At 42.8% G+C, this 25897-nt stretch overlaps 1 protein-coding gene and 1 pseudogene across 4 annotated transcripts in view; one reads left to right on the forward strand and one right to left on the reverse strand.

Moving 5' to 3' along the window:
* The window catches only part of Kiaa0319l (KIAA0319 like), a 142546-nt gene that overhangs the window by 23054 nt on the left and 93595 nt on the right, over positions 1–25897 (forward strand). The gene's annotated exons all lie outside the window — the stretch shown is intronic.
* Positions 817–22049, reverse strand: LOC105944537 (annotated as a pseudogene).

A 25897-nucleotide genomic window follows, 5' to 3' on the forward strand; every position in this document is an offset into this window, starting at 1 on the left:
GTAGGAGGATCCCCATGAGCTTGAGGCCACCCTGAGACTACATAGTAAATTCCAGATCAGCCTGAGCTAAAGCAAGACCCTATCTCAAAAAAAGAAAAAAAAAAAAAATAGGGGGTAAAGAGAAACTCAGTGTACTTCTAGGTTCACATAAAATTCAATAAATGCTAGCAAGTTATTAAATATGATAGCATGAGATTCAGTTTGGTGAAAGTCATGTTTAATTTTAGAATGACCTAGCAGCAGTAGGTCTGAGTTCTCTTTGGCTTCTCACATCTCTGTCCAATGAGCTCTCAGTCCTAACTACAGGAATGATACTAGGACTAGCCTTACTGCATTGTCAGAGAAATGACCTCTGGACAGGTTGACAGTGATAGAAGCTCATGAGAGAATGGTTGTAACGGGCACCAAGGAGCATGAGGGTCACTTGTTTTTCTTCTGGTTAAGGAAACTTTTCCTTTGGATGTTCTCCGGAACATCACCTTACCCCCTTCCCTGGTTCATTTCCCTCAATGAGATGGTGTGCCCACACTTGGCAAAATCCTGTGCCAAGCCAGGTTGGCTCTGTCTTTTGGTCAGGATTGTAGGTTTTAAAATTTTTTTTGTTTGGTTGGTTTTCAAGATAGGGTCTCACTCTAGGCCAGGCTAATGTGGAATTCTCTGTGTAGTTTCAGGGTGGCCATGAACTCACAGCAGTCATCCTACCTCTGCCTCCCTAGTGCTGGGATTAAAGGTGTGCCCCACAACACTGGCTAAGATAGTGGGGTTTTTTTCTAACTTTTATTCATGAATTCATAAAAAAAATTCCAGACTATTGTTTTAATCCTCATCTTCCTCCTCTTCTTCATCCTGATTAATCTGGAAGTAACACAATTCATAACTCACTTTGCTGTTAGCAACTACATGTAACTATTCTTCAAATATTTTTATTTTATTTTTTATTTTTTCTCAATTTTTTAAAACATTTTCCATGATTATAACAAATGTCCCATGGTAATACCCACCCTCCCCCCTTTTTCCTCTTTGAAATTCCATTCTCCATCATATCCCCTCCCCATCTCAAGTCTCTTTATTTTGATATCGTGATCTTTCCCTCCTCTTTTGATGGTCTTGTGTAGGTAGTGTCAGGCACTATGAGGTCATGGATATCCAGGCTATTTTGTGTCTGGAGGGAGCATGTTGTAAGGAGTCCTACCCTTCCTTTGGCTCTTACATTCTTTCCGCCACCTTGGAAGGTGTGATCGAGATGTTACTCGGTACTCTAGTCACTTCTTTCCAGCAGCACCATGATACCTTCTGAGTCGTCCCAAGGTCACTGCCATCTGAAAAGAGAAGATTCTCTACCCAAAGTGAGAGTAGCATTAATATAAGGGTATGAATATTAAGAGAAGTGCTTACTGGGCAGTTTGATAAGCATAGTATATACACTTATCCAGACATCAGCAGATGTTACACCCCTAGGGCTCATGACAACCCCTGTTTTAAGTTTTCAGTATCAGGGATGTATTCCCTCCCTTGGGAGTGGGCCTCCAGTCCAATTGGAGGGCAGTTGGTTTCCACCATGACAGACATGCCACTGTTGCACCCGTTGGCTCATTTGGCATGGCTGGCCAATCATAAGGCGTGCAGTGTCCACTGTTAAGTATTTCACTGGTGGTATCTCTTTCTCCCATTGAACTGCACGTAGAATGGCTTCTTCCAGCTTTCTGTCAGCTAGTCTACATGGAGGAGCTTATCAGCTCAGTTCCAGCAGGATTTCTCAGTGGCCTTGCAGCCCACATATGTGGAGTCTTCAGCAATAGGGTCTTACCATCGATTCCTGGTGGGAAACCAAGGGCCTCGGCAATAACCTATAATGTTTTGGGGGCATCTGGGAGCTCCCTGGCCAACAACTCACTGGGAGGTATCCCATCCCTGGCACTGAAAATTTTCTAGCAATGATCTACGATTTGGGTGAGATATTTCAAATACCTTTTGGAAAAAAGGTACCTCAGATGTTATAGTGATCTTGCCCTTGCTCCTCTTGATGGTTAATACAGTCCTTCCACCAAGGTTCCCAGCCTTTCTGTTCATTTTGATTCTCTTGGAAGAACTGCTCGAAGTTGGCAGCATCCATGATTCCATCGTCTACAGGGTGGGTGCAGTCGAGGGCAAACTTCAGAACCTGCTTCTTTGTTTTGCCCCCCTTCACCACAGCTTTTTCATGGGTGCCATGGTGGCAGTGGAGGCAGAAAGGGAGCCTAATATAGTGTTTTGACTAGGGTTCACTCATTATTTTTTGGATTTTATGTCAGAAGCAGCTTGCAGAGTGTTGTAGTCTGGTGTGCATTGCTGGTGAAATCACCCAGCCAAGAGGAGCTTGGGAAAAAGAGGTTTATTTTGGCTTACAGACTTGAGGGGAAGCTCCACAATGGCATGAGCAGAGGGTAGACATCACCCCCTGGCCAATACAAGGTGGACAATAGCAACAGGAGAGTGTGCCAAACACTTTCAAGGGGAAACTGGATATAACACCCATAAGCCCGCCCCCAACAATACACTCCCTCCAGGAGACATTAATTCCCAAATCTCCATCATCTGGGAACCTAGCATTCAGAACGCCAAAGTTTATGGGGTCACCCGCATCAAACCACCACATTCCACCCCTGGATTCCATAAACTGATATCTATACATGATATAAAACACTGCATTCAGTCCAACTTTAAAAGTCCCCATAGTTTTTAATCAGTTCCAATGATATTTATACCTCCCCATAGTCCAAGGTCTTTCAACTGAGCCATAATACCCCCAAATCCCCCCAAACCCATCATGGCACAGAATAAACATCCACACTGCAAAATATGGCATTAGGCATAGCAAAAAAATATTCAACCAATACAAGATTTAAAACAACCAAGGCAAACATCAAACTCTGTAGCTCCAAGTCCAACAACTCTAGCCAGTGACAAATCTCCAAGTCCAATAATTCTAACCAGCAACAAGTCTCTGGAGTTCCATTTCCGTCCCTCCAGCCAGGCTACTCACTGTCCTGGAAAACTTCTTTGGGGCCGGCAGCTACTTAGCAGCCATCTCGAGGTCCTGGCATCTCCACTGGGTCTCCATTGCAAACCACGGTTCATCCTCACAGCTCCATTGGGTCTCCATGCAGGCATCCAGCAAACTTGCTTCACACTGCCCATGGCCATGTCCAAAACACAAGACCATGTTGCAAACTCAATGACCCTCTCTTTCCTGCATTTCTTATACTCCACAATACCAGGTAGGGTGCCAATTGTTAATCCAGGGGGGAATAAAGCAGACTTTGAAGAACAGGACGCTCCTTGAGCACTCAGGCCCCTTCAAAAGAGTCTACATTCTTCCTGTTGCCCCACTACAGGTCACCTGGGCTAATCTCAAAGGTTGTAATCTCTCAGTTGCAGCTGAATGGGCAGCAGTTTACCTAAAGATTTTTTTTTTTTTTTCTGTGCCATAGCCTTCTGCTCACACCATTTCATTTCTACGCAAAGCATCCCTGCACAGCTTCTCAAGACATGGGCATAATAACAAGTTTCCCACAAAACTGCCATCCCAGTCCAAGCAAAGCTCTTTCTCACCCTCGTAAGCCAAACCTCTCAGTCCATAGTTTTTACTGCATTCAGGTCTTTCATCTCTGACCAGAATAGTCCATCAAGCTGTACTTACAGCACTGCAAGGCATCTCTTAGGCCAAGTTTTCAAATCCTTCCACATTCCTCTTGAAAATCAACTCCAAAAGGCCAAAGCCACACATTCAGGTGTCTAGCAGCAATCCCACTCCTCGGTACCACTTTACTGTTGCAGTAAGGTTCACATTGCTGCTAGAATTCACCTGACCAAGAGCAGCTTTTGGAAAAAAAGGATTTATTTTGGCTTACAGACTCAAGGGAAAGCTCCACAATGGCGTGAGCAGAGGGTGGACATCACCCCCTGGCCTACATAAGGCAGACAATAGGAACAGGAGAGTGTGCCAAACATCGGTAAGGGGAAACTGGTTCTAATACCCATAAGCCCACCCTCAACAATACACTCCTTCCGGGAGGCATTAATTCCCAAATCTCCATCAGCTGGGAACCTAGCATTCCGAACACCTAAGTTTATGGGGGACACCTGAATCAAACCACCATACAGAGTCCCTTCCTTTGTTCAGTGTATTTCTTTTGTGCCTCCTCTTATAAGTATTAGAAATGTAGTGGAAAACAAGACTCAGTCTCTTCCCTTATGAAGCTTGCTTTCTGAAAGTTGATACCTTTGTGCCATCCCTGAAGCAATAGGAATTCTCTTCCAGAGAATGTTGTTACTGGTATCTAGATTCCCTCCATAGTCTGAAGCCTCACTAGGTAGCAAGGTAATGCAGTGCCTATGGGAACCCAGTCTTCCTTTCAGAAATCTATGAATGCAGGAGACTAGACAATTTGATGTCTCAGGCTATCTCAATAGAGTAACCTTATGCTAAGAATTAGGTATAGGACAGGCGTGGTGGCACATGCCTGTAATCCTAGCACTCGGGAGGCTGAGGAAGAAGGATTATGTTAGAGCTTGAGCTGCATAGAGAGACCCTATTTCAAAGACCAAACAGGGCCCAGTGGTTAAGGACGCTTGCTTGCAAGACCTGTAGTCCAGGTTTGATTCCCCAGTGCCCACCTAAAGCCAGATCCAGAGTGGCACATGCATCTAGAGTTTGGTTGCAGTGGCAAGAGGCTCTGCTGTGCCCATTTATCTCTCTCTCTTCTTGAAGAACAATAATACAAATATTAAAAAAAAAAACTGGCCTGGGGGCTGGAGAGATGGCTTAGTGGTTAAGCACTTGCCTGTGAAGCCTAAGGACCCTGGTTTAAGGCTCAGTTCCCCAGGACACACATTAGCCAGATGTACAAGGGGGCGCACGTGTCTGGAGTTCGTTTGCAGTGGCTGGAGGCCCTGGTGCGCCCATTCTCTCTCTTCTCTCCCTATCTGCCTCTTTCTCTCTCACTATCAAATGAATAAATAAAAATAAACAAAAAAAAATTTAAAAAACAGGCTTGGGATCTAACTCGGTGGTTGAACATAAGCACCCTGTCCACAATATGCTATATTTCCAACTTTTTTACTCCATGTACTTCCTGGTTTTTTTTTGGTTTTTTTTTTTTTGCTTTTCAAGGTAGGGTCTCACTGTAGCTCAGGCTGACCTGGAATTCACTATGTAGTCTCAGGGTGGCCTTGAACTCGTGGTAATCCTCTTACCTCTGCCTCCCGAGTGCTGGGATTAAAGGTGTGTGCCACCATGCCTGGCTACTTCCTTGCTTTTAATAATGTACATCCCTTAAAGCAGTGAGAGTAGTTTTTCCAGAGATACAGAAAGAGTGATACAGCTATAGCCTTAGCTCCAAGTTTAGAAGTGTGTATCCACTGCTGATTTCCTGAGTACTGGATATATTTGGCCATTCAGCACTTGAAGTGTGCTCCTGTCTTTTTTGTTTTATGTTTTTTACTCAAGTAAATAGCTCCAGTGTATCCCATCAGCAAGCAGCAAATTATCTAATCCTGATGTTTTTTTCTTTTTACTTCTTTTTCTTTTTATTTATTTATTAGAGACAGGGGCAGGGGAGGAGAGAGAGAGATTGAGAATGGGCATTCCAGGGCCTCTAGCAGCTGCAAAAAATCTCCAGATGCATGTGCCATCATGTGCATCTGGCTTATGTGGGTACTGGAGAATCGAACCTGGGTCCTGAGGCTTTGTAGGCAAGTGCCTTAACCAACAAGCCATCTCTCTAGCCTTAATCCTGATGTCTTTCAGTCACAAAGAGAAACTATAAAATACCCTAAGATGAGAAGGAATTTGGAATGTCCCAAATGGGGAATTTTCCAACATAGACACTAAGGAGAATACATAATCAGAGGCACCCTGGGCCAAGGCTTTTCTAGAGCTCTGTAGACTCTGCCCCTCAAGATGGGTGCTCAAATTATCTTGCCCAGCTCTCCCATCAGATGATAGGATTTGTAAGAATGCTCTCATTTTTCCTACTGGCTTGATGCTATGCTTTGATTCTAATCCAGCAACACATATAGTTTGAAATAAATGTGTGCCCCTGATGTTTCTCACTTTTAGGTACTAAAGGAAATTGACTGAAGTCAAATTACTAGACTGATAACATGCCTCTCTAGGAGGAGTGGGTTTACATTGACTTGGTTTTACTTTGGTAGCCTTTATTTTCAATCCGGGTTTATAATTTTAAGAGAACTGCCATCCTACTTGGTAAAAAATGACTCTTGAGCCGGGCGTGGTGGCACACGCCTTTAATCCCAGCACTCAGAGGCAGAGGTAGGAGGATCACTGTGAGTTCAAGGCCACCCTGAGACTACATAGTGAGTTCCAGGTCAGCCTGGACTAGAGTAAGACCCTACCTCAAAAAAAAAAAAAAAAAAAAAAAAAAAGACTCTTGGGCTGAAGAGATGGCTTAGCGGTTGAGGTGCTTGCCTGCAAAGCCTAAAGATCCAGGTTTGATTCTCCAGGTTTCACTTAAGCCAGATGCTCTAGGTGGCGCATGCAGCTTGAGTTCATTTGTGGTGGCTAGAGGCCCTGGCACATCCACTTCTGTCTCTGTCTCTCTGTCTCTAATAAATAAATAAAACTAAATATTAAAAACTACAATAATATATATTTTTAATGGCTCTTGCCAGGCGTGATGGTGCACACCTTTAATCCTAGCACTCGAGAGGCAGAGGTAGGAGGATTACTGTGAGTTGGATGCCACCCTGAGACTACATAGTGAATTCCAGGTCAGCCTGAGATAGAGTGAGACCCTACCTTGGAAAAAACAAAAGGCTCTTCTTATATGTTTTTCTTTTTTTTAAATAGATTTTATTTACTTATTTGAGAGAGAGAAAAAGGGAGAGAGAGAGAGAATGGGCGTGCCAGGGCCTGCAGCCACTGCAAAGGAACTCCAGATACATGCACCCCCTGTGCATCTGGCTTACGTGGGTCTTGGAGAGTTGGACTGGGATCCTTTGGCTTTGCAGGCAGACACCTTAACTGCTAAGCCATCTCTCCAGGCCTGCTTTTTGTGTTTTTAAGAAGCTCATTGTTTATTATCCCTCATGGAGGACAACCTGAGTCAATTAGAGGCTAGAGAAATGGAGGGCTGACTGGAGTAAATAAGTTTTTTTTTTTTGGTTTTTCTTTCTTTTTTTTTTTGGTTTTTCGAGGTAGGGTCTCACTCTGGTCCAGGCTGACCTGGAATTACCTCTGTCATCTCAGGGTGGCCTTAACTCATAGCAATCCTCCTACCTCTGCCTCCCGAGTGCTGGGATTAAAGGAGTGCGCCACGCCCAGCCTGTTTTGTTTTTTCAAGGTAGGGTTTCACTCTAGCTCAGGCAGACCTGGAATTAGTCTCCAGTTCATGGTGATCCTCCTACCTCTGCCTCCCAAGTGCTACAATTAAAAGCGTGTGCCACTCCCAGCAGAGCGAAGATGTTTTAATCAGGGTAAATGGAGCTGTTTTGGAGACAGGTGTTCAAAAGGCCTATTCCATTTTAGAAAGCCAAGTAATCTGCATCCTGCTGGGTCAGCCTGAGGCATCTGGCTGAAGCACAGGGGCCGGGTGTGCTGCAGCAGGGCCAGGCTCTCCCCCCCCTCCCCCGTGCGCTCTGCTCCACTCTATCAGCTTCTGATTGCTTGACTTCGGAGCTGCTCTCCACCAAGCTCTCCAGAGTGTTTCCAAGCCCTTCTCTGACGCTTTTTATGATGCCACTCTTCAAATTACAGCGTGGACTGTGATGTTAGTCCTGATGTGAACTGTTAAAGGGAGGGAGCTTGCTCTCTAAACTTAGAGGCGCAGACCTCAAACAGGATTATTTACCAGTGGTGACCAAGGCAGAAACACAAGTTTGTGGCCTGTCCCTGGAGTCATTCTCTTGACAAGCACCCTCCTTTCCTTTCCCAGTCTGTTTTGATTGAGCTGCTTCGCCTCCACTTTCTTATTTCATGTGGGGGTTGCTGCCTTGGCAGCATGGCTGCCTGTCAGTAGGAAAGAAATGGTAGAGTGAAAGTGGTCGAGGTGTTCCTCTGTGCGCGCATATGTGTGTGTGTGTGTGTGTGTGTGTGTGTGTGTGTGTGTGTGTGTGTAAAAGAGACACTGAAACATATTTTGGTGTCTTTATTACCCTGCTGAGGATTAATAACTTTTTAATTTTTTTTTTTGACAGAGAAAGAGAAGGGGAGACAATGAGTGTGCCAGGGCCTCCAGCCACAGCAAACGAACTCCAGACATGTGTGCCGTCTTGGGCATCTGGTTAATGTGGGTCCTGGGGAATTGAACCTGGGTCCTTTGGCTATGCACGCAAACTCCTTAACCACTAATTCATCCCTCCAGCCCTTAGTGACTTTTGAATCAATTTAGAAATGCTGCCATTTCATAAACAGCCCATACTAGATAATTTGGTGGTCAGGAGCTTTGAACAGTTTGCCCAGATTTTTGTTTCTGTCATCAGACTGCATAAATTATGGGCTGGAGAGATGACTCAGAAGTTAAGGCACTTGCCTGCAAAGCCTAACAACCCAGGTTCATTTCTCCAGGACCCATGTAAAGCCAGATGCACAAGGTAGTACATGCATCTGGAGTTCATTTGCAATAGCTAGAGTCTCTGGTATGCCCATTCTCTTTTCTTGCTTCCTTTCTCTTTCTCCTCTCTATTTCTCTCTGTGCAAATTTTTAAAAATGCATAAATTATGATCAATTTGAAAATGAAGGAGGCATAGGAGAAAGATCTGTGAATATAAATACATGTCATAAAAGTTTGTTGAAAGCCACATGTCTGTAGTAAATAAGTAGACATGAGTGTCAATACCAAATGGTTTGAATATCAGTGTTGCATTGGGTTACACTTTTCTAATATTTATAATTCCTGGCTCCTTATAAATGTCTCACATTCACAATTATGCTAATTGGCTTTTTTTTCTTTTCAGCCCTGGGGATTGGATCCAGGGCCTGAGCATGCTAGGCAAGTGCTATATGGAACTACAGCCTTAGCCCAGCTAGCTGCATTTTTAATACCTTCTCTAGGATATTTTAAAAGATAATTTATTGATTTTTTTAATTGAAAAAAGGTTTTACTCTTCTGTCACCTCACCTCCACCCCAAACCTGACTTTTTTTGGGGGGTTATCGGTATTCATTGTGGGGACCAAGAGGCCTTGGTCAGTTTCTATAGGAGGCTTCTCTGGGATATGTAATTCAAATAATTAGTGATAGCTAATTAATATCTAGGTCTTATGTATGTAGTGTAGAAGCATACATTTCAGACCAACAAATATTGTACCAGGCTAAATAAAATGTAACTCCTGCCATCAGAGGGTTCACAGTACGGAGGCAGAGGTAGACGTAGGAAAGAAACACGACAGATGCCAAGAGGCATTGTGGGAGCACAAAGAACGGGGCAGAGGGGAGCTGAACCCCACTCTGTGGCAGCCGCCTGGGGAGACATGGGCTATTTTGAGTCCTTTGAACTTCCTTCTCGCAGATCTATCTAATGTGGTTTCAGTCTGCCCAGCTCTTTTCAGTTCCTTATCTCCAGTGGGGCTGGTGGGGGGTAGTGGTGGAGGGGAGAACTGTGCAGCTCTGTAGCGTCTAGAGAGTAAGAGCCTTGAGAAAAGTATTTCTGTACAGATACAGATTGGCTTTGATTTAATTTAAATAAACTGGCTCTCAACAATTCTAAGAATACTAACTACTCACATAGTTCACTCTCATTTACACACAGATGAGAGAGCATCTGCAGCTCTGCATCTATGGCTAGAAGCAAAAAATGGTTTAAGATATTTAAGCTTTTGAAGCTCAGTTGTATTGAGTCCTCACATGTCCCAGTTCAGCCCACTGCAGGTTTTTTTTTTTTAAATTTTTTATGAAACTTACATAATGCTACAAAAGGAGACTTTCAGTGGATAAATTGACAAACTTTTCTCTCTGCTGGCCATATCTGCTGAAATAACACTTTGCATGGTTAGCTGTGTCGCTCCCTCCTTTCCTTTTAAACTTACTGCTGATTTATTCCATTTGTATGTCTCTGCTGCAGCCTTCTAAATGACCTTTCCTTTAGAAATAAGAAAACAAACCAGAAAAAAAAAACAACCCTTCAAAACAAAACACTGCTCTGATTCAAGGTCTTTGTGTGGGTTTCAGGAGGAGGTTGGTGTGATTGTGGCTGAATGCAAATAATTTATCAGCCTGTAATAACTGCAGGCAGAGATGGCAATCAACTGCAGTTCTTAACAATAACATCTACAAGTGAGCTACACAGAGAATTGCTAGACTCACGACATTGTATTTAGATGTTTTTCTTTAAAAATGTTTTTCTCGTTAGAACAACTTTTATATACAAAGAAAAGTTTATCTGTTATTATTTGATACCTGTGCTTTTTGAAGTACAAAGACAGTATTACATGGCAGAGGTGTGGGCTTCCTTCATGCTGTGGCTTGGAGGCGTGCTCTCTTCACTGACAGTACTCTACAGAGTCTTTTAGTCATAAGGTGGTGGGAGAAAAGAGAAATAGGATTCTGAGTACATCATATGCAGCAATGTAGCCCCCTAGTTACAGTTTTTTTAAAAGTACATGTTTTAATCATTTGCTTCAATTTGCCTTTAAATATTATAAAGCCCTCTATGACTAGATTGTTTGGGAGCAGGTGACTTTATGGTAGGAGAGCTATTTTCAGCTATACTACTGATTTGATTAATATTTAGTTGTGAAAAATGGCTCTGGGCTAAACCTTGACAGCTGAGTCTCTTGAAATGTACTAACAACTGTATCCAATTAATGTAAACTTTGTTTTCTTTTTCTGTTTTTTTGTTTTTGTTTTTTGTTTTATGGTTTTTGAGGTAGGGTCTTGCTCTAACCCAGGCTGTCCTGGAATTCGCTATGTAGTCTTAGAATGGTCTCAAACTCTTGGCGATCCTCCTATCTCTGCCTCTTGAGTGTTGGGATTACAGGTATACGTCACCATGCCCGGCTATGCAAAGTATTTATTAACAAGTACCAGGCAAAAGCTGAAGGCATTAGACTTGAGATTGAGATAAGGTGGTTTCCCTGTTTTCACCAGAACTTGGAAGTATTTTTAATTTTTCCTTGTCATTGTCGCTCAGGAGAAGGGCAGGTGAGTGGCTCTAAATGTCAGTTGTGATGGGTGGCTCTTTGCCCAGGAGACCTGGAAAGCTATTCTCCACTGTTGGTTCACTCAGAAATTTCCAGGGTATAAACCTCTGGCCTTTAAGTGAAGTGAGTGTCTGAAGTAGATGGTTTGGGGAACTGAAATTTGGTTGATCCTTTCGTAAAGAGAGATTGCTTGTGACGTAAAAGGATATTCCAGCTTAGGTTTAGGCAGGAAAACCTGTTTCCTAGCTAGCGTGTTACTCAGTTATCCCTTCATCTACCCAGCATCTCTTCAGCTTTTCCCTGCACAGCACATCATACGTTTGGTTTAGTGCTAATGTTTCTTCCCTTCCTCCCTCCCTCCTTCTCTCCTTCTATCCCTGTATCTTCTCTCCCTCTTCTGTTTTTTCTTTTGAGACAGGGTCTTGCTCATGATCCTCTTGCCTCAGCTTCTTGAGTGCTGGGATTACAAGTGTACATTACCACATCCATACCCCCACCTTAATTTTAAAAGCTCTAACTTCTTTTTTTTTTATTTGTTTATTTTTATTTATTTATTTGAGAGCGACAGAGAGAAAGAGGCAGAGAGAGAGACAGAGAGAGAATGGGCGTGCCAGGGCTTCCAGCCATTGCAAACAAACTCCAGATGCGTGCGCCCCCTTGTGTATCTGATTAACATGGGTCCTGGGGACTCGAGCCTTGAACCGGGGTCCTTAGGCTTCACAGGCAAGCACTTAACCGCTAAGCCATCTCTCCAGCCCAAAAGCTCTAATTTCTTAGTGAACTGTGAACACTCATTTTCTTTCCTGTCTCCTCCTTTCAGTCAAGTAAATTAACATTAAAGATCTCATTCAAATAACTAAAACTCAAGTGATTCTGTACAGTGTTAACATCTTTTGCTCAATTTTGCTAGTTAAAATAACAAATTTATTTAAATGTTGGGTGAACTTTTAAAATTAACAGAAAACTATGAATGTCTAGGTGTCAAGCATCTTGCTGAGCCAAAGAATACAAAGATACAAGGTACAACCCCAGCACTTCAAAAGGGCAGAAGGGCAGTATAGCCGGGCATGGTGGCGCATGCTTTTAATCCTAGCAACTTGGGAGGCAGAGGTAGGAAGATTACAGTGAGTTTGAGGCCACCCTGAGACTACATAGTGGATTCCATGTCAGCCTGGGCTAGAGCAAGACCCTACCTCGAAAAACAAAAACAAAAAAACAGGGAGGCAGAGGGTGTGAGGTCAACAAGCAAGTATGACCTGGCAGAGAAATGCTATGACAGAGATGTGCATGTGTGCGCAGAAGAGAGGTGTCTTGGGATGAAGATGGCTTTGGGTAAGCCTTTCTGGAAAACATGGTGCTTTGGTTGAAATGAACTATAGAAATGACAAAATTATGGCAGCTCATATTACCAGAAGTATGGTGAGAAGTAGTTATTGTGTAGGTAGAGTAAAAGGTCCCTCTCATTTGCCTACAAATATTGGTCTAGGAAAATGCTAAAGTCCTATTTTTTCTTCAGCAATTTGCCACAAAAATCAGTAATAGGAAAAGACTTACTCTTTTTTATTTATTTACAAGGAGAGCGATAGAGAATGGGTGGACCAGGGTCCTTAGCTAGTGTAAGTGAATTCCAGATGCATGCACCACTTTATATATCTGGTTTTACGGGGGTACATGGGAATTGAATCAGGCCATTAGGCATTGCAGGCAAGCACCTTAACTGCTGAGGCATCTCTCCAGCCCTTACTCATCTCATCTTTTTAAAAAATTATTTATTTATTTATTTACTTGGAAGGAGAGAGGGAGAGAGAGAGAATGGTCACGCCAGAGCCTCCTGCTACTGCAACTGAATTTCAGTTGCATGTGCCACGTTGTGCATCTGGCTTTATGTGGGTACTGGGGAATTGAATCTGGGTTGTCAGGCTTTGCAAGCAAGTACTTTTAATTGTCGAGTCATCTTTCCAGCCCATTCTTTTTTAAAATTATTTTTTGATAATTTTTGTGCACATATTTATAAAGTTCTTTGATCATATTCACCCTTACTACCTTTTCTTGTTTTTCTTTCACTGAACCTCTTCTCCCCAGCTAGGCCCACTCCTATACTGATGTATTTTGTGTGTGTATGACTCACTGACTGTTATTAGGACTGCTTGTATGAGCAGGAGTTGGGGCTGTTTGCTAGAGCATGGACAAATGATGACTCACTAATGTAGTCCAATCTGGCCTTGGACTCCCTATATAATTGATGTCCTTGAACTCCATATCCTACTACCTATATCTCCCAGGTGATCATATTATAGGCTCATGCCACCATGCCCTTTTTATGTAGTGCTGGGGATCTGTGATGATTAATTCTGATTGTCAACTCAGTGGAATTTAGAATCACCATAGAAATAAATCTCTGGGCTGTTTATGATGGAATTTCCAGATTAGGTTAATTAATACAGAAAGACCCACTTTAAATGTGGGCAGCACCATCCTATGGGCTGGGGTCCTGGACTGTATAGAAAGGAGAAAATGGGGCTGAAGAAATGGCTTAGCAGTTAAGGCACTTGCCTGCAAAGCCAAAGGACCTTGGTTCAATTCTCCAGGACCCACATTAGCCAGATGCACAAGGGGGTGCATATGTCTAGAGTGCGTTTGCAGTGGCTGGAGGCCCTGGAGCACCCATTCTCTCTCTCGCTCCCCTGCTTTCTCTGTCAAATAAATAAATAGATAAAATAAAAATATTTTTAAAAAGAATTAGTGTCATTCATGTGTGGTGGCATATGCCTTTAATCCCAGCACTCAGAAGGCAGAGGTATGATGATTGTTGTGAGTTCAAGGTTAGCCTGAGACTACATAGTGAATTCAGGTTAGCCTGGGATACAGCAAAACCCTACTTCAAAAAAAAGGGGGGCTGGAGAGATGGCTTAGTGGTTAAGCGCTTGCCTTTGAAGCCTAAGGACCCCAGTTTGAGGCTCGATTCCCCAGGACCCACGTTAGCCAGATGCACAAGGGGGCGCATGCGTCTGGAGTTTGTTTGCAGTGGCTGGAGGCCCTGGCACACCCATTCTCTCTGTCTCTATCTGCCTCTTCATGTCTCCATCACTTTTGAATGAATAAATAAAAAATAATTTTAAAAAAAGGAATTAATGTCAAGAGGGCTAAGGAGATGACTCAGTGGTTAAAGGTGCTTTTTTTCAAAGGCTCTTGGCCTGAGTTCAATTCCCCAGTAAACATGAAAAGCTAGGAGCTGGAGAGATTGCTTAGTGGTTAAGGCATTTGCCTGCAAAGCCAAAGGAACTCGTTTCAATTCACCAGGGCCCATGTATGCCAGATGCACAAGGTGGCACATGTGTCAGGAATTTATTTGCAGTGGCTAGAGGCCCTGGCCTGCCCATTCTCTCTCTCTCCCAAATAAATAAAGTACTTAAAACAAGAAAGAAAAGCTAGATCAAGAAGTGGCACATGCATCTGGAGTTTGTTTGTAGTGGCAACAGGCCCTAGCATGCCCATTCCCTGTCTTCTTGTTTCTCCTGAAAACTAAATAAATAAAAATATTATTTTTAGCTGGGCCTGGTGGTGCATGCCTTTAATCCCAGCACTTGGGAGGCAGAGGTAGGAGGATCGCCATCAGTTCGAGGCTACCCTGAGACTACATAGTGAATTCCAGGTTAGCCTGAACTAGAGTGAGATCCTACTTCAAAAAACCAAAAAAGAAAAAAATATACATATATATATATATATATATATATGTATATATATTTCATTTATTTATTTATTTGAGACAGAGAAAGAGAAAAAGGCAAATGCACACACACACACATATGTAAAGAGAGAGAGAGAGAGAATGGGTGCATCAGGGCCTCTAGCCACTACAAACAAACTCCAGATGTGTGCACCACCTTGTGCATTTGGTTTACATGGGTCCTGAAGGATCAAACCTGGGTCCTAAGGCTTCACAGGCAAGCACCTTAACCACTAAGCCATCTCTCCAAACCTAAAAAAGATTATTTTTAAAGAATTAATGTCAGGAGGTGGGGATATAGCTCAGACAGTAAAGCGTTAACCTTGCAAGCATGAGGACTTGAGTTTAATTCCTTGAACCCATGTAAAAGATGCCAAGTGTAGTGGCATATGCTTGTAGTCCCACTGCTGGGAAGGCAGAGACAGGCAGTTCCCTGGGGCTGGCTAACCAACCAGTCTAGCCTACTTCGTGATTTCCAAGCCAATGAGAGACCTTGCCTCAAATAACGGTGGATGGTGCTTTAGGAATGACACCCAAGGTTGTCCTTTGGCCTCCACACATGTATATAAACAGACACATACATACATAGAGGTTGACCTCTGTCCTCTGCACACATGCAAATGCACTTAATGTCAGGGCTGGGGAGATGGCGCAGTGGTTAAAAAGGTGCTTGCTCAGCAAGCCTGCTGACCAGAGTTCAGATCCTCCAAACCCATGTAAAGATGGACTCACAGAGGCTTACACATCTGTAATCTCAATAAACCTATGACAGAGTCAGGTGAATCCCAGAGTTTGTGGTTCATTTAGTCTGGTGTTCCCAGCAACAAACAACGATACACTCATACAAGAAGAGGATCAACACCCCCAGGTTTTCCTCTGATGTCCTCATGTATACCATGACGCACTCATGCCCATACAAACACATCATGTATATACAAACATACATACTCCTATACCCACTAAAGAAAAGAAAGTGAATGTTCATAGTAGCTGCTGTATCTAATGGGCAACTGTGTCCTGAAGAGTTTGTCTTTCATCAAAGTGGCTTTTGGGATAGATAGAAACAATAGTCAAGTGAAAGGAGTCAGAAGATGGTCACAAAGCCTAATAATTCTTGTTTAGCACTAAGATTAACTTCAGCAAACCATAACATTAAACACACTGTGCTCTTAACAATCTGGGCACACAGCAAAGGCCATGCATAGTAATTTTTTTCTTTTCAAAGGACTGCTTTGTGAGGCAGCTAGCACCTTTAGTCCAATCTGTGTGCAGTTGAGCAAAAAAGTGTTGGCCCTTTTGTAAGGAAGAAAGAGGACTATGTCTATTATTCTGGCCTTTTCCAAACTTCACAATACCCAATTGTGCCCCATCAACAGATTCATTTACCCACTCTGCCTTGTTCACCACCACTGGAGAGAACTGATGTGGAGCGGAGTGTGGTGCCATTTTGTATTTGTTTATCAGTGGGTGTGCAGGCAAGACATGCTGACAGTCAAAATAAAGGTGGAGAGTGCCTTCTAAGGTGGTTTTGAATGGTTTCTGTGAGTTGTCCTAGAGATTGATAATGTGCTTGTTATCCCAATTTTATATGGCAGCATCTTGACTGAAACCCACTGCATACCTTAGGTAATCACGTCAAGAAGGCAGATGTTGTAGATCCATGGCTAATTGGGTTCAGCATCAAATTTAAGGCCTCTGCCTTACTATTTGATAATAGTTGATTATGGATAAAAAGGAGAACATTCAATAAATGCTAAACCATGTTGTAGAATTGTGAGATTTCCTAAAAATAATTTTAGTTTTGATTCATGTTTTAATGTAAAGGTTGCCCATAAAATGCCTAATCATGTTGTCTTATGCAGAAAAATCTCTACCCAAGGGAATAATTTATCAATTGCTCCTTTTTATTTATTGATGTGTATAGTGTGTGTATGTGTGTGCATGTTCATGTGTATATTTGTATGTGTGTGTGTAGGTGCCTACATGTAGTGTGTATGTGTGTGCATGTTCATGTGTATTTTTGTACGTGTGTTTGTGCAGGTGCACTCATGCATGTGGAAGCCAGGTCAACACCAAGTGTCTTCTTCAGTCACTCTCCACCTGATTTAATTTGAATTTATTTATTTATTTATTTTTTGTTTTCTTTTGAGGTAGGATCTTACTTTAGCCTAGGCTGACCTGGAACCCACCCTGTAGCTCCTTGAACTCACATACCTATTCTTTTGCCTCAATTTCTTAGTGCTGAAATTAAATATTTTTATTTCCTTAGAGAGAGAACATGAAAGATTAGTTAAGGTCTCTCATTGAACCTAGAGCTCACCAATTCACTGACCCAGCAAGCTTTAAGGGTTTCTCCTATCTTTGCCTCCCCAGCATTGGGATTACAGGTGCATGCTGCCACACCCAGCTTTTAAAAATTATATATTTATTTATGTATATATGTATGTATATATATATATATATATATAGAGAGAGAGAGAGAGAGAGAGAGAGAGAGATAGAGAAAGAAAGAAAGAAAGAAAGAAAGAAAGAAAGAAAGAAAGAAAGAAAGAAAGAAAGAAAGAGAATAGGCATGCTGAGACTTTATTTAGCCACTGCAATCAAACTCCAAACATTTGCACTACCTAGTAGTCATGTGTGTCTGGCTTACATGGTGTGGTAGTTTGAATACATGGCCCTCAATATATTCAGATTTTTTTTTTATTAGTTTGTTGTTTGCATCTGTAGCCACCTAGCTGGAGGTGGTGTCACTGGACAGATCTTAAGGTGTGGTAGTGGGTTTGAAATTTCAATCTAAAGATATGCTAAGTGTACCTAGCTGGAGTTCCTGAAGTGTGCTGTGCTATGTGGCTTTTGGCTTTGAGGCTTGTCATTCTGTCTCTCTGCTTGGTCCTATGAATTAGGCCAACTTCTTCTGCCATTATGGAACTTCCCCTGGATCTATAAGCTTCAATAAATATCCCTTCCTCCATAACTGTGCCTGGTCTGGAAGTTCAGCTCAGCGAACCTGAAGCTGTCTGGTACACATGGGATCTGGAGAGTCGAACATGGGTCCTTAGGCTTCTCAGGCAAGCACCTTAACCACCAAGCCAACTCTCCAGCCCCCAACTTTTTTTTTTTTTTTTTAATTTATTTGAGAGCGATAGACACAGAGAGAAAGACAGATAGAGGGAGAGAGACAGAATGGGCGTGCCAGGGCTTCCAGACTCTGCAAACGAACTCCAGACGCGTGCGCCCCCTTGTGCATCTGGCTAACGTGGGACCTGGGGAACCGAGCCTCGAACCAGGGTCCTTAGGCTTCACAGGCAAGCGCTTAACCGCTAAGCCATCTCTCCAGCCCCCAACTTTTTTTTTTTTAAGGTAGGGTTTCACTCTAGCCCAGGCTGACCTGGAATTCCCTATGTAGTCTTAGAGTGGCCTTGAACTCACAGCAATCCTCCTACCTCTGCCTCCTGACTGCTGGGATTAAAGGCATGTGCCACCATGTCCAGCCCAGATTTTTTTTTTTTTTTTTTTTTAATGTGGATGCTGGGGACCTGAAATCAGGTCCTCATGTTTGCATGGCAAACACTATACTCATTGAGCCAGCTCCATGGTGCCATTTCCCAGTACCTTTTTTTTTTTTTTTAAATATTTATTAGAGAGAGAATGGATGTGTCAGGTCTTCTAGCCATTGCAAATGAACTCCAGACTCATGTGTCACCTTGTGCATCTGGCCTGTGTGGGTACTGGGAAATCGAACCTGGGTCCTTAGGCTTCACAGGCAAGCGCCTTACCACTAAGCCATCTCTCCGGTCCACCTCTTTTTTTTTTTTTTTCTTTAATTCTTTTTTGAGGTAGGGTCTCACTCTAGCTCAGGCTGACCTAGAATTCACTAGGTAGTCTCAGGGTGGCCTCGAGCTCACAGTAATCCTCCTACCTCTGTCTCCTGAGTGCTGGGATTAAAGGTGTGTGCCATCATGCCCGGCTCACTTTTTTCTTTTTTGAAACAGTACTGATTCCTACTCCCATTTCAACCATCACAGCCTTCCCTTTGGAAGAAAGTATGATGATTTTGGTTAAATTCCCAGCCAGTTTACCAGTATGGCTTTTGAAGTAGGGTGCACTTTCTCCGCTCCCATGTACATGCTAGAAAGGGCAGTTTCCAAATGTTCTTGTGAAGTCAAACTCATTACCTGAATTTTAAGAATGCCAGAAGCAACAGCACTGGGGAAATGGTGGTTCTGGGGTATTTCCTGGAACCCCAATACCTGAGTTCATGTCTGCAAACTAACCAAAGAATTAGCAATTCCAGATTCAAGAGAATGTTTTCTAAAATCACATTTTATTCAGATTTTACAACGGAGTGTGGAAAGGGGAAGGTTGGGAGGTAAGGGGAGATATAGTGCAGAGAAGAGAAGTTATACTACATGGAGCCCATGTGGGCCATGTGTAGCTCAGGAGTTCACGTGAGCAGATAAGGATCTGGGGGAAAAGTTTGGAAAGAAAAGAGAAAAGAAAGTTCACGGAGCTCCTGTCATGTGGGGAGCTGGTGGGGACAAAAAACCCGTGTGGAGGGTAAGGGCTAGGGGCCCCCCTAGATTGGGCCAGGGCCTGGGCCCACACCCAGCCAAGGTAAAAACTCACCCATAGCTGGAAGTTTCCAAGTGATCAGAGAACAAAAGCCTGTCCTCCCCTTGCAAAGGTATTTATAACCTTAGGGTGGTGGGCTGTCTTTTGGCCCGGGTGAAGCAGAGGGCCAGCTGGTTGGTTAGGGCTAGGGGCTGTCTCTGGAAGAGATTGGCTCTGGCACAAGATTTCCGGGGGCTGAACTTGACCAACTACAGTGTTTAAATCTTATGCAGGACCTCCTTCCCAGGAGGGGTCCTGACTGTGGAAAAAAACGGTTCTTTGGAACTAGGCAAGAGGTAAGAAAAACTTTCCTGCCTTTTTTACCTTCAAGGATACAGTCACCCTACCTCTATTCCCACCCTCAGTCTCTAAATATTTCCAGAGTTGTTCACAGTTTTCTAAAAGTATTTAATGAAGTACCTCCTGGCAGCAATTCATATGTTTTTCTTCAGACTTTTCTACTGTGCTATTTGGAATCATGAAACCTGATATAGATTTTTGCCACATTTATTAGAATTCTGTGTTTTGAGGAGTGATGTAAATAGCTTGCTAGTTCCAGGGCCTCTTGCTTTGGGGATCTTCCAGCTAACACATATGTCTTCTTTGCTGTGCATAATTTAGAAAGTGATTAGTTTTGCCCCATTGCTCTCATCCTGGCAAGCACTGTACATGTCCCCACCAACAGTGAGTTCCAGATGCTCCCAGAGGGTTTTCAGTATAAGGCTCTACCAACTGTAAGCCCTTTTGTAAGTATTTAATATTGCTTTTGCCTAGGCCCTGGGAGCAGAGCCAGCCTATGGCAGCGTGGGCAGGAACAGGAACTGATTTTAAATTGGAGTTTATTTTCATCTTACAACTTTTATACAAGTTACTTCTAGAATCCAATATTGACTCTACCAATGCTTTCCTGCTTCCTTCCCTCATGAACTGTTTTCTAAGAGCAGCAACAATGAAAATTGAATCTTGGAGAGGTTAAATTATTCTTTAGAGGTTGAATGTCTAGTAAATGGTGGTTCTAGAGTTGAAATTAGAACCAATATGTTTTAACTATTAAGGTCATTAACTATCATTTAACTCTGTAAGAGGAGGAACTATTATTATCAGGTGAATGGATAGAAAACTGTTTTATATTGTCATTTTTTGTTTTTGTTTTTGTTTTTTTAAAAAAAAATTTTTTTTAATTTATTTGAGAGCGACAGACACAGAGAGAAAGACAGATAGAGGGAGAGAGAGAGAATGGGCACGCCAGGGCTTCCAGCCTCTGCAAACGAACTCCAGACGCGTGTGCCCCCTTGTGCATCTGGCTAACGTGGGACCTAGGGAACTGAGCCTCGAACCGGGGTCCTTAGGCTTCACAGGCAAGCGCTTAACCACTAAGCCATCTCTCCAGCCCTGTTTTTGTTTTTTGAGGTAGAGTCTCACTCTAGCCGAGGCTGACCTGGAATTCATTCTAATTTCAGGGTAGCCTCGAACTCACAGTGACCCTCTTTCCTCTGCCTCCTGAGTGCTGGGATTAAAGGCTTGCGCCTCCACACCTGGCCTATTTGTCATATTTTTAAAAATATTTTATTTCCTTATTTATTTGAGAGAGGAAGAGGTAGAGAGAAAGAGAGAATGGGCACACCAGGGCCTCCAGCCATTGCAAACAAACTCCAGACACATGCGCCCCTTGTGCATCTGGCTTACGTAGGTCCTGGGGAATTGAACTGGGGTCCTTAGGCTTCTCAGGCAAACACCTTAACTGCTAAGCCATTTCCCCAGCCCATATTCATCATATTTTTAAAGCATATTTTTAGGTGGCACATGCATTTGGAGTTCATTTGCAATGTGCTTATACTGTCTCTCTTTCTCAAATTAAAAAAAAAGGAGGGGTGGCTAAAGAGATGGCTTAGCAGTTAAGGTACTTGCCTGCAAAGCCAAAGACAAAGGACCTAGGTTTGATCTCCCAGACCCACATAAGCCAGAGATATACAAGGTGGCACATGCATCTGGAGTTCATTTGCAGTGTGCCCATTCTGTCTCTCTCAAATAAATAAATAAAAATAAGATAGAAACACATTTTTATTTATTTGTGTGTATGTGTGTGGTCTTTTTTTTTTTTTTTTTTTAAGGTATGGTTTCACTGTAGCCCAGGCTGATCTATAATTCACTATGTAGTTTCAGGGTCAAGCTCACAGCAAAGTGCTGGGCTTAAAGGTTTGCAAATGCCTGGCTTGGCTTGGTGTGTGGTCTTTTCATGCTGCAAATAAACACCAGATGCTTGCACCACTTTCTTCGGCTGGCTTTACAAGGGTCCTGGGCCTGCAGGCTTTGCTATCAAGTGCCTTTCATTGCTGAGCCATCTCCCCAGCTCATTCCCTGTATTAATTGTTGAACCTCTAATGTGTGTCTGTGAGGTTATTTTCAGAAAAGTTTAACTAAGACCTCCTCTGAATGTGGTGTTCCAGACTGAGTAAAAAGGGGAAAAGGAGAAAGCCAGCTGAGAATTGGCTTTCCCTGCTCTGCTTCTTGGTTGGTACCATGGACCATACTGCTTCATGATGAACTGCTTCCATGTCACCAAGAACTGCATTCTGCTGAACTGGGCGCAGAATAAACTCTTCTTCTATTAAGGGGCTTTTTATTTTAAAAAAGTATTTATTTATTTATGAGAGAGAGAAAGAGAAAGTGAATGAGTATGGGCATACAAGGACCTCTTGCCACTGCAAACAAACTCTAGACACATGCACCACTTTGTACATCTGGCTTTATGTGGTTATTGGAGAATTGAACCCAGGCCATAGGTTTTGCAAGCAATCACTTTTAACTGCTAAGCCATCTCTGCAGCACCTTAAGTTGCTTTTTGTTAGGTATTTGGTCATAGAGATGAGAAAAGTAACTAACATAGCAGTATTAGATAGCATTTCATAATAAAAGCATCAGTCAGGTAAAACCACTGACTACCCATGTAGCTGAGATCAGAGTACCTCCTCTGCTACTGAGAATCATTGAGATGAATTTTTTTAGTAACATGATAGCCAACTACCCTATTTTGTTTACTTCATCACTGCCAAAGAAATAGAAACTCCCAATTTTTAGTCCTTTGAGATAAAACAAAAGATTCAATTGTCAGATAAGACCTGAATCAGAGATCTTATTCACTACTAAACTTTAGTAATTTTAAGTATACAACAATCAAAAAACAAGAAGACAGAAAAAAAAGAATAAAATAATACCACAGTCAGGGGCTGGGAGGCGGCTCAGTGAGTGAGAATGCCAGCAAGAGGGCCTGCAAGGCCTGCCACTGCCTGAGTTGAGTACTTTGGGACCCAAGTTAACAGCTGGCCATGGTCACACACATCTATAACCCAGTTCTTTGGGGAGACTAGAGAATTGCTGGGGTTCATGAAAACCATAGCTCCATGCTTACAAAGGGACTCAAGTTTCAAAGAGATATGTGAATGAATGATAGATGTGAATACTCAGTGTTCTCCTCTGGCTTTCATATGCCTACAAGTGCATTTGCACATTCAAAACACACTCACACATAAATCTTTAAGAATATAGCAGTCAAGCTGGAGAGATGGCTTGGTGGTTAAGATGCTTGCTGGCACTTCCAAAGGGTCCAGGTTCCATACCCCAATACCCACATAAAGCCAGGTGAACAAGGCGGCGCATGCGTCCTGAGTTCCTTTGCTGTGGATGGAGGCCCTGGCGTACCTTTCTCTTTTTGTTTTTTGAGGTAGGGTCTCACTCTGTTCCAGGCTGACCTAGAAATCACTATGGAGTCTCAGGGTGGCCTCGAACTCACAGCGATCTTCCTACCTCTGCCTCCCAAGTGCTGGGATTAAAGATGTGCACCACCACGCCCAGCAAATAAAATATTTTTTAAAAATAAAAAGAATACAGCAATCAAGAGGTTCAGGGAAGTAAGGAGAGTCTGGTACCTTTTTCCCGGTTCTCCCTTCCTTCATTGAACATATGCCCCAAGTGATGGAAGGACTGCAACAGAGGTTTTTGTGTTATTTCAGAAAGCAGGAAGTGTTTGGATTATGAATTATTCCCTTTTGTCCCCAGATTGTTGCATAACTTACCTGGCATTGCTCAGGAAGCCAGGAAAGCAAAGGAAGACCAGTCTTACAGCTCCCTCCCCTTAGCTTTTATTGCTGCTTCTATTTTACCACAGCTGCTAGCAATAGCCAGGAAATAGAATTTTTTGTTATCTTCCTTTTGCCCTTGAGATCCTCATAAGTATCCTTGGTCATTTCCCCCCAGTTTCATTGGAGGATATCCTTTTTGATTTGACTCAAAGTATTTGAAATTTTGTACCAAGGAGGAATGGGTAGCTCATATTTTTCTATCTTCTTTTTTTTGCTATTAAATGCCCGAACCATCATGATTTATAGGAGTCTGATTTGACATTCCTATCTAATTACTTTTTCACTCAGTAGTTACCATCTTCCCCTCCCAGTTTTTAAGCTGTGATAAGAATCCAGTGAACTAGTTAGGTATGGTGATACAACCCTGTAATCCCAACCCTCAGGAGGTGGAGGCAGGAGTTCAGGGTCAGCCTCCAGCCACATAGTGAGTTTGAGGCCAGTCTAGGCTACATGAAACCCTGTCTGCAAAATCATCATCATATCCATTGAACTAGTAAACTCTGTTTATTTTTAAACTTAGAATATTATACACAATTTTAAAATAATTTTATTATTTGAGAGAGAAAGAGAGGGAGAGAGAGATGAACTCCAGATGCATGCATCACCTGTGCATCTGGCTTACATGGGTCCTGGGGAATCAAACCTGGGTCCTTTGGCTTTGCCGGCAAGCATCTTAACTGCTAAGCCATCTTTTGAGTCTTAGATACAATGTTTTGAGACTGATTTACCTCTAATCTGCAGGGGTAGTTATTCATTCTGCCGTAGTGTACTTCTGAACTCAGAAGTAAGGGTGATGGTGGCCATAGTGGTGCACATCTTTAATCCCAGCACACAGGCAGATAGGAGGATTGCTGTGAGTTTGAGGCCTGCCTGGGAATGTAGAATGAGTTCCAGGTCAGCCTGGGCTAGAGTAAGACCCTACCTCAAAAAAAACTTAAAGAAGAGCCAGGCGTGATGGTGCACACCTTTAATCCCAGCAACTGGGAGGCAGAGGTAGCAGGATCATCATGAGTTTGAGGCCACTTTGAGATTACATAGTGAATTCCAGGTCAGCCTGAGTTAGATTCTACTTCAAAACAAAACAAGACAAAACCTTAAAGACCTTAAAGAAAAAGGAAAAAAAAAAAAAGTAGGAGTGATATCTTTATCACTCTGCACTGTTACATCCTAAATATCACCCCTTTCCACTCTCATGGAAAAACTTTGGTTCTTGAAGGTTTATGCTGCTTCTGCCCCATCACTATTAATGCACCAATCATTTACCTCCTTCATTAACAGATGGGCCTCATTCCTTTTAAAGTTCTGCCGTTATCCTGGATAATGGATCTTTTCAGTACAACCCAATCAGAACGTGGCCACCTGGTTTCCTGACAGTTAATCTGCTCAATACTTTATTCATGCACATGCACTCATGTATTTATTTATTTATTTTCGAGGTAGGGTCTTACTCTAGTTCAGGCTGACCTGTCATTCATTATGTAGTCTCAGGGTGGCCTCGAACTCTTAAGTGATCCTCCTACCTCTGCCTCCCAAGTGCTGGCATCAAAGGCATGCGCCACCATGCCTGGCTGATTTAACATTTTTTAAGTACCTTCAATAAAATATGCCAGTCCCTAGGTTAGAGTTTGAGATACAAGGCTAGAGAGATGGCTTAGTGGTTAAGGTACTTGCCTGCAAAATCCAAGGACCCAGGTTCGATTCTTCAGTACCCACATAAGACAGATGCACAAGGTGAAACATGTGTCTGGAGTTTGTTTGCAGTGGCTGGAGGCCCTGGCATACCAATTCTCTCTCTATCTGCCTCTTTTTCCTTCTCTCTCAAATAAACAAATAAAATAAATTTTAAGCCGGGCATGGTGGCACATGCCTTTAATCCGAGCACTTAGAAAGCTAAGGTAGGAGGATTGCTGTGAGTTCAAGGCCACTCTGAGACAAGTGGAGGGCTGGAGAGATGGCTTAGTAGTTAAGGCACTTACTTGCCTGTGAAGCCTAAGGACCCAAGTTCAATTCCCCAGAACCCACATAAGCCAGATGAACATGATGGCACATGTGTCTGGAGTTCATTGGCAGTGGCTAGAGGCCCTGGCATGCCCATTCTCTTGTCTGTCTCTTTCTTCCTCTCAAACAAACAAACAAGTGGAGAGAGACAGAAGATAACCAATGCCCACACACATAAAAACACTCATATTCACACACACACACACACACACGCAAAAAAATCAGTTTATAGGCAGACAAAAAAATACTGAAAACTCACACATCCACTGAGACCTACTTAAAT

This window comes from Jaculus jaculus, chromosome 5 (assembly GCF_020740685.1).
Source record: "Jaculus jaculus isolate mJacJac1 chromosome 5, mJacJac1.mat.Y.cur, whole genome shotgun sequence".
In the NCBI taxonomy this organism is placed as follows: Eukaryota; Metazoa; Chordata; class Mammalia; order Rodentia; family Dipodidae; genus Jaculus; species Jaculus jaculus.